Below are 9,498 nucleotides of genomic sequence, written 5' to 3' on the forward strand. Positions count from 1 at the left end.
ATAATAAAGACGCTCGCGGGTAGTCTGGTATAGTTAGGAAAAATTTATGAAAAGAGAAAATGAAGTTTTTGTGTCCCCGAAAAAAAAAAATGGGAAGTGGGGGGAAGAAAAAAAAAAAAAAGTTTTCCTTGGGGGTCCCCCCCCCACGCAAAAATGGGTTGATGACTGGTCACCCCTCACTGCGCGCCCCCCAATGGCCTGATTGCCCCTCACTGCCTCTGTGTGCTGGCCTGGTCACTCCTAACTGCCCCCCCACAAGTTGCCCCTCCCTCCCCCCCCCCCCGCCAGCCTAATTGCCCCCAACTGTCCCCGCTGCCAGCCTGGTCGCCCCATGCAGCCTGTTTGTTCAGTCGTATGGTCGTCCCTCACTAACCCCCCTGCAGGCCTGGTCATAGGCAGCCATCTTATGAGGGTGTGGCAGTCAATTTGCATATTACCTCTTTATTATATAGGATAACCCTGCAATGAATATAGGGCTGCATATATGCTTTCAATTAGTATTTCAGGTTTCTTCCAGAAGTGGAATCGCTGGGTCATAAGGCAGTTCCATTCTTAATTTTTTGAGGAATCTCCATAATTTTCCACAGTGACTTCACCTATCTGCATTCCCACCAACAGTGCACAAGGGTTCCTTTTCTCCACACCCTTGTCAACACTTGTTTGTTAAATTATTGTTGATAGCCATTCTGACAAGTGTGGCTTTTTTTTTAAACAGCTTTCTTAAGATTTAATTAACATACCATATAATTCACCCACTGAAAGTATGCAATGGTTTTTAGTATATTCACAGTTATGTGCGATTTATCACTACAGTCAATTATAAAACATTTTTGAGTCAAAAAGAAACACCATACCTTTAGCTATGACTCTTCCCCCATGTCTCTATTGCTTCAGCCCTAAGCAAACACTAATCTACTTTCTGTCTATAAATTTCCCAATCGTGAATATTTCCTAAAAATGTGTTCATATAAAATGTGTTCTTTTGTGATTGGCTTCTTTCACTTAGTATGTTTTCAAGATGAATTCATTATGTAGCATGTACTTCTTTTTATGGTTGTACAATATTCTATTACATGTTTATGCCACATTTTGTTTATCTATTAATCCATTTATGGATATTTGAGCTTTCCTCATCTTTTGCTTATTATGAATAGTAGTGCTAGGAACATTCATGTTCAACTTTTATGAGGACAAATGTTCTTTGTTTCTTTTTTCTTTTCTTTTTTTTTACTTTTTGGGGGCTAGGGGAGGACTTATGTTCTTATTTCTCCGGTAGATATCTAGGAATTGAACTGGGTCATACAGTAACTCTATGATTAATCATTTCAGGACTTGCCATACTATTTTTCAAACTGGCTGACAGTTTACATTCCCACTAGCAGTGCGTAAGGGTCCCAGTTTCCCCATATCCTTGACAACACTTTTTATTGTCTGACTTTCTGATTCTAACCATTTTAGCAGAAGTGAAGGTTTTTATTGTCTGACTTTCTGATTCTAACCATTTTAGCAGAAGTGAAGGACTTTTTTAATTTAAATTTTATTTTATTTTTGCTTTTAAGCTTTTATTTTTTATTTAAGTATAGTTGATATTAAATTGGTTGTGAAGGGATTCTGAAAGGGATTGCACTGAATCTTTAGATCAATTAGAGGAGCATTACCAGTAACCGTATTAAGATTTTCAATTAATGAACATGGAATTTTTTCATTCAATTGCTATAATTTGATTTTTCTATAATTTCTATTCAATTGCTATAATTCCATTTTTCTATAATTTCTTTCAAGAATGTTTTGTAGCTTTCAGAGTATACATTTTGTACTTCCCTTATTAAATTTATAAGTATTTCATTCTTTTTGATACTATTATAAATAGAATTGTTTTGTTAATCCTTTTCAGATTGTTCATTGCAAATGTATAGAAATATAATGATTTTAATCAATATTCCAAATTTATTTTTAACAAACACCAGTCAGAACTTTAGGAAAGTGTGACATTTTTTCTAATATTTAAGTAGAAAATTTTAAATACAGTTAAATTTTACATTTTGAAAATGAGCAAAATGGTAGTGGAAAACACATGATAAGATATTGAGATATATTTTAAAGCAAAAGCAATTTAACAATAGTGAGGCTGTTGCAGAAACTAAACAGAACAAACAACCAAAAATCCATGTTCGGTGAACCATAATCACAGTATCTGGGAGAGACCACGAATGTGTAAATAGAGACAGGAACCTGGTGAACTTCAGAAAACAAGCTTGACTCTCAAAGCTTTGGGCCATGGGCATGTGTGTGCCCTGATCCCCACAGAGCTTCTCAGTGAGGACCATTCATTCTAAGAAACCTGGACCGAGAGCTTGGTCTTGTGCTCACTTAAAGAGACTCATCAGCTGTGTCTTCTTTGGCCTGGCAGAGTTCCCTGAGCAGAAAGAAGACACCCTTATTCTTGGCTGGAAGTGTAATTTATGACTCCCTGACCTGGGAGTGAGGAGGTAGGGAGCAGTCTAGGTTCAAATATGGCAGACTCTTGCCTTTCTTATCAAATTTTTGTGCATTTTACTGAGGAATAGATAGTTTTCCACTTGATATATGCCCTTAAGACCATTCCCTAAGGGACCGAATGACCGGTTGACCAGTCGCTATTACGCACACTGACCACCAGGGGGCAGACACTCAACACAGGAGCTGCCAAGGACAGCAACTTCTCAGAGTGCCCTTTCACACTCCAGAACCCATAGGGGGATGTTGGACTGCCAGTTTTGGCCCGATCCCTGCAGGCCAGGCAAAGGGACCCCACCTGCCAGAGGGACCCCACTCACTCCACAGATACCGTTCAAGCCCAGGTGCCACCCCAGGTGCAGCCGGTCAGGGAGGGACTGCGGGAGATTGGCTCCAGGGTGTGTCCAGCCCATCTTGCCCAGTCCCGCCCTGCCAGCCACCTTCTAATTAATTTCCTTTCAATGTGCATGAATCTGTGCACCAGGCCTCTAGTATATATATAATTTTCACTAGTTTCACTGGAGATCAGGTCCACAAAGCTCCTCACTCTATCATGACGTCCTAGACCAGGGGTGGGCAAACTTTTTGACTCGAGGGCCACAATGGGTTCTTAAAATGGACCGGAGGGCCAGAACAAAAGCATGGATAGAGTGTTTGTGTGAACTAATATAAATTCAAAGTAAACATCATTACATAAAAGGGTACGGTCTTTTTTTTTTTAGTTTTATTCATTTCAAACAGGCCGGATCCGGCCCGCGGGCCGTAGTTTGCCCACGGCTGTCCTAGACATTACTTTTTCCTGGAATACATCACTGACACCTGAATTAAGTCCTCTTACTCAGTGCTCCAACTCCCACTTCAGTACTTACCACACTCACCTTCTGGTTTCCTTCCATTAAACCATGAGTGCCATAGGAGTATGAAGGCTGTATCTGCCTTGTTCTCTTTTATACCTCCAGGGCCTTGCCTAGCACACAGTAGATGCTCAATAAAGTATGGTGAACTGAAAATATATTTCTTATATTTTTAAGTGGAAAAAGCTATGTTTTGGGAATCAGAACTCCTAAATATGGTACTGAGATTGAGATGTGGAAAGGGAAGGCAAGGCCTAGCACAGAAAAATGGCTCAAACAATAAAAGGACAAAAAATGAGTAAAATATAGATTTGGGGACTTATTAATAAATAAACCTGAGTAGAGGTTAAGAGCATAGACTTAGGAAATAGACTAAATGGGTTTGAATTCCTACTCTACCACTTCCTATTCTACCACTTCCTATTTGTTGCTTAGCCTCACTGTCCTGAATTTCTCTTATGTATAAAATGAGGGATAATCTTAGCATCTACCTCAGAGTATTTGGGGTATGATAAAATGCAATAATGAATATATATATATATTTTTTCCAATGATGCCTGTCACATATCAGTATTTATATAAATGCTGTTTTATTTTCAACACTATGTATGTTTAAGAAACTAAAATAAGTCTGTACATGCTGTTTCATAACCTGAATTTAAAAGAAAAATAATTAACAATTTATTTTCCTTCTTGCAAAAGAAATACATTTTCCTTGGACAATTTAGAAGATAGAAGTAATCACTACCTGAGGAACAGTATCAGAAATGCATCTTTAATCTCAAAGATGAAGATAAGTAAATGGGAGTGGATGAGGGAGGAATGGGGGCACCAAGTCACCAGGTATAGGTTTCTAAGTGTAAAATGTGGCACAAGATACTGTCATACTACGGTTGCCTGAGTCTCAGATTTGTGGTGGGAAATATAGCCCCTGATTAAGGAGATGGGGTAGGAGTGTAATGGGGGGAGGAGGAAGAGAAGAGGATGTGTGTGTATGTGTGTGAGAGAAAGAATTTACTCATCTGTACTGCCAACACATAGAAATGATCAGTTTTACTAGTCTTTCAAAATAATTTATTGCTTATTCTCATACCTACCTTAATTTTTGCAGAATATTTGAAAAAATGTAAAATATTATAAATTAGAAGATTTATGATTTTGGCCTATCACCATCTCTACAAGAGCCAAAAGTAATTATAAATAAAATGTTAGTGTACTTACTTTGATTTGACATATAATGTGTGTAAACCTACAAGGTAAGTATAGATAGATGGATGAATAGATAGATAGATGATAGATAGATAGATAGATAGATAGATAGATAGATAGATAGATAGATAATAGATAGATATGGTCTTGGTTCACACAATTATGGATGCTAGGAACTTTTACAATGTGCTGTCTGCAAGCTGGAGAGCCAGGAAAGTCAGTGGCATAGTTCAAAGACCTGAGAGCTGAGAGCTGATGTGCAGATGCCAGTTTGAACTAGAAGTCCTGAAAACCAGGAATGCCAAGGGCAGGAGATCAATGTCCCAGCTCAAACAGTCTCGCAGAGAACAAATTCAATCTTCCTCTGCCTTTCTGTTCTATTCAAGCCCTCAATGCATTGGATGATGCCCAGCCACACTGGGGAGTGCCATCTGCTTTACTCAGTTCACCAATTCAAATGCTAGGTTCTTCCAGAAACACCCTCGCAGACACACTCAGAAATGCTTAACCAGATATATGGGCATCCCATGGCCTACTGGGCACATAAAATTAATCATCACATCCTCCTTTCCTATATTTACTCAGATGGTTTGAGATTTTGGAAAAGGGGGATAAAAAGACTCTCTTTAACCTGACTACATAGGGTAAGATTGCTATCCCCATGTGATTAATCATCACTGTGGCTCAAGTTTGATTTCTATAGAGCTTGCTGATAAGGAATCACACTCAAGCAGCTCCCTTAGATTTTTGTGGCATGTTGGAAGATTGAGCCATATCTTGCATGTGGCTCCTAGTTGATGATTCTCACAGAACATTCCTGTGATGTCATAGATTTCTTTGCCTTACTATGTAACTGTTTCTGGTAAGCCTATAGCTCAATAACTCCCTTCTCCCCAGCAACAACTCCAGAGCCTGTAGCTATGGTAGGATTTATTTTTCACACCTCCAGAATTGGGAACTTTGGTAAGGAGTTCATTCTAGCCCTTTCTCCGCCAGGCCACACTACTACATAATCTCTGCAAAAATGTTCTTTCTAGGCTCCTATAGCATCTAGGTAGCTCAAAACCCCAGTGATGAAGCAGATATCTAGCAGAGGAATAAAAAGTGAATTGTGCCATCTTGTAGATATCCCTAAACTTTATGTATAATTCTTTTAGGATCCCACTCCATTGGCTTTGGGAATCAAGCGTAACTATCTGCCATATTTATAAGAGATAAGGAGAGGGGATAAATTCTTTTTACAAACGCTGTACTTCCTCAAATATAAGCCCACTCTCTTCCTTCCCAATACTACATCACCCTTCTATTATTTCAAGGTAAGAGCGATCAAACCAGTTTACCCTCTTTTTGTCCTTAGGGCACATGAGTCCCAAACTGAAACTCTTGTATCCTAACTTAGTCTTGGAAATTTTTCAAATTTTGTTCTTAACATGTTGTTATCTATCTCCAACTCCCCAGAAAACTTTAAGGGACAAGAAAATATCTCAATCAACACCTCATAACATTTTAGTAAAGATAGCATTTCCAGGACAATTTTTACTTATCTTTAAAACATCACTTCATTACAACCAACTTCCTATATGGCATAATATCTAATGTGGAACAATATACAAACGTATATTTTCATCCAAGAAAATGTGATGGTTTCAAACAAGACTTTTTCCATATGGGTCAAAAAGACAATAGCAAAACATTTAGCCACTGAAAGAAATAAAACTCCAACTGCTAGACTTCCAATTGGGAACTTTGAAAGTCAATGGTTATGTCACAGTGGTTTCTCTACTTGAAGAGGTTTCTTTCTAGGTAATTCCTAATTTTCATAAAAGCTTTTCTGTCTTGCTCTAAACACAGTTTCTTAAAGGAAGAACAATTCTGTTGTGGATGCATTCAGTCAACAAATATTCACTAATCATCCACTTGGTACAAGGAACCTAGTCACTGGTTATGCAAAGTAGAAAAAAACAGATGTGTTGGGTCCTCATGGATTTTAAAGACAAGTTGATCTAGCTAAGGAAAGAATTCAACTATGCCTACTCTTCAAATTTTGTTAGAAATCATCTAATAATGGTAAAAAATGTGTAAACTTTTATTGGCAATTTATTAGGCTCTGTGGTAAGTACTTGATATATGTGATTTACTTCTTCTAACAATGCGTTTTACAAAGGAAGCACACACACCTTGATAAGTAATTGACCCAAAGTGACGCATCAAGTTAGTAGCAGCCAGGACTTTTATCCAGACAGCTCATGTTTCTAATCAGCATCCTTTCAGCCAATATCACTAATAGAGCTATTTGTATGAAGAGTACTCTGTGAGACAGAACCCAGAAATCACTAGCATCCCTTTAAAAGATAATTATTAGATGTGGTTTTGTAAGTTGAGCTTTCGGGACTACGTGCTAATATATCTATTGGAAACACCAAGGAGGAATATATCTGCCAAGAAGGACTACTTGTGGTAAACTGGACCTAAACTCGTAATCAGAGTCTAGCAGTCATTGTTTACAGAGAGTCTCTCAAGCAAAATACATATCAGGGAAAGCTGCAGACTGAGTTGCCAAGCCTCCTGTATCATGTTCTTCCTGGCTAAGACAACCCTATAAAGGAGCTCCTGCAATCATATTTTGACCAATGGACTGAGACTTGGCCCGCCCAATCAGAGTTATGCAGTCATATCTTCATTTGCATATTTACCAACCAATCAGAACACCTTCATAATGACAAACCAGGAAGCACAATTCTGACCAATCAGAACAATGCTATTTGAACCAATCAAATTGTGAAAATTTGGATCCCTCATTTGCATAAAAACGGAACAAATTTGCCGGGAGCCGGTCCATCCTTGCTGCTTGACACAGTCGCTGCAGGGAAGAAACGTCTGCACAGGTTTCCACCTAAGGCTGCATTTGCCATTTTTGCAAACTGTTTACCTGAATGAAGTCTATCCATTTACCACAGCCCACATTGGCTCTCCGAGAAAGGTTGTTTCCCCAGGTGGGGATTTTTCCCTGAGGTTAGGGAGGGGATACAACCCCTTAATTAAGTGCCAGGCGGGTAGTTAAGCTACATAATCTTTACTCCCTGGAATGGAGATAAGAAACGCCCTAACCTTTGTAATAGAAATTGACAGGATTAAAATCGGCTGGTATAAATACGGATGTAACAAGACAATAAACATCAGATCCTGATCAGTTCCTAACCAGAACTCCGACCAGAACTTTGGCTGGAGATCCTGGCTAGAGGTCCTGACTAGGCTGCTGATCAACTGAAGGCTGTCTTCGTGTCATTCCTTCTTCGCTGACTCCGTCCACACCTTTGGGGACCCCTGGACCCGCTGGGATTGGACCCCAGCAATCAGGGATCAGGGCATTCACTATTTACATATAAGTAGACCTCCTCTTTTTCTTGGGTGAGCATACTTTTGGTTTCCACCTAAGGCTGCATTTGCCATTTTTGCAAAATGTTTACCTGAATGAAGTCTATCCATTTACCACAGCCCACATTGGGGATTCATGTTGGCATTGGATTGGTGGCAGCGACCTTCTATTGACACCATATGTCCCTAAAAGCATGTGTGTGTGTGTGTGTGTGTGTGTGTGTGTGTGTGTAAAACTTTATATATCTCCAAACTATATATGCACTAGACACATACTCTTCCTTTATTCAATGTCCCAGCTAGTTTAGCAGGATAGGAGATTACGTAGGAGTTTGGAGCCAAACCTAGCCTTTTTCTGGCCTGTCTTGCCTCAGTGCATACAACTCTTTTGGTTGCTTTATCACAAGCAATACCTCCTAATTATTTTTTTATAATAGTACCACTTTTCTAAAGACATCTCTATTTTCTAACTGTGATAATTTTTTTTTAGTTATTTCAAGTTGGAGAAAGGAACATTTACATTCAAGGTGAGTTTCCATCTCAAGTTTAGTTACTTCACTTACCTCCTGCTTATTTTTAATTTTTGAAACATTCACATCAAAAGGCTTTGAAACTTACTTCTGTATATTAGGTACTTAACCTCTGAGATCATTCTAAGGAGATATCTGTAGGGGTGGTTTGGAAGGTTTGGAAAGAACTCTGTAAAAAACATCACACAAATTTACATAAAATGGCCAAGGTCTGACAACTGGACTTCTCCCTGAAGATTTACTTCACAGATAATTTTGAAAACACCAACTGTGTTCAGAAAGGTGCGGCCCTCTTGCAAAACGAAACTTTGAAACAAGCTAGTATGTTTCAAAAGTGATTTGATGTTGTATGTAGCCAGAGAAAATATTTTCTGTGTGGTACAGGTGAACATAATCAAACAATGAGGCTTTTTCATTCTGTGGAATGAAGCATTTCTTTAAAAATGAAACCTCATAATTTTTGTTTTGAGGCATGTTCACTTTTAAAAAAAAAAAGGAAACTAAGAGATTATTGGGAAAGCTATATACAACCCACTCTAACCCTTTGCCTAGGTTTCTGACAAGTCCCTTGCCCCTTCCCTACCCTAGACCTCATTCTAAATTTCCTAGAAAGGTATAAATGCAGGGGACAAGGAGGAAAATGGTGGCTGTGCTTGTGCTGGGTGTGCGTATGTGTGTGTGAGGTGGTGGCCAGCGAGAAGAGGACAGAAAGCAGAAAACGCCAAAACCAAGGCCTGGGGCGGGAGTGGGAGGGGGTGGAGGGTGTTGCAGAACCGCCTAGGTAAACAGAGAAGGGCAAATTCCAACCCCAGGAACGTGATGCCACTTGTGGGCCCTCAGATTGGATAGGACAGAGATGAGTGAGAGGGTGGTGCCTGCTGGGCCCCCGAGCACAAACCGGAGGAGGGGGCTGTATGTGCGAGTGCATGAGCCGGGGGAGCGGGACGCGCGCTCCTGCTGCACTGAACATAAAAAAAAAGAAGGCAAGCTCCTTGGTGACGCGAGGCCCTCACGTGACCGGGAAGCTGCAGAGG

The sequence above is a fragment of the Myotis lucifugus genome, unplaced genomic scaffold, assembly GCF_000147115.1.
Source record: "Myotis lucifugus unplaced genomic scaffold, Myoluc2.0 scaffold_2, whole genome shotgun sequence".
Lineage (NCBI taxonomy): Eukaryota > Metazoa > Chordata > Mammalia > Chiroptera > Vespertilionidae > Myotis > Myotis lucifugus.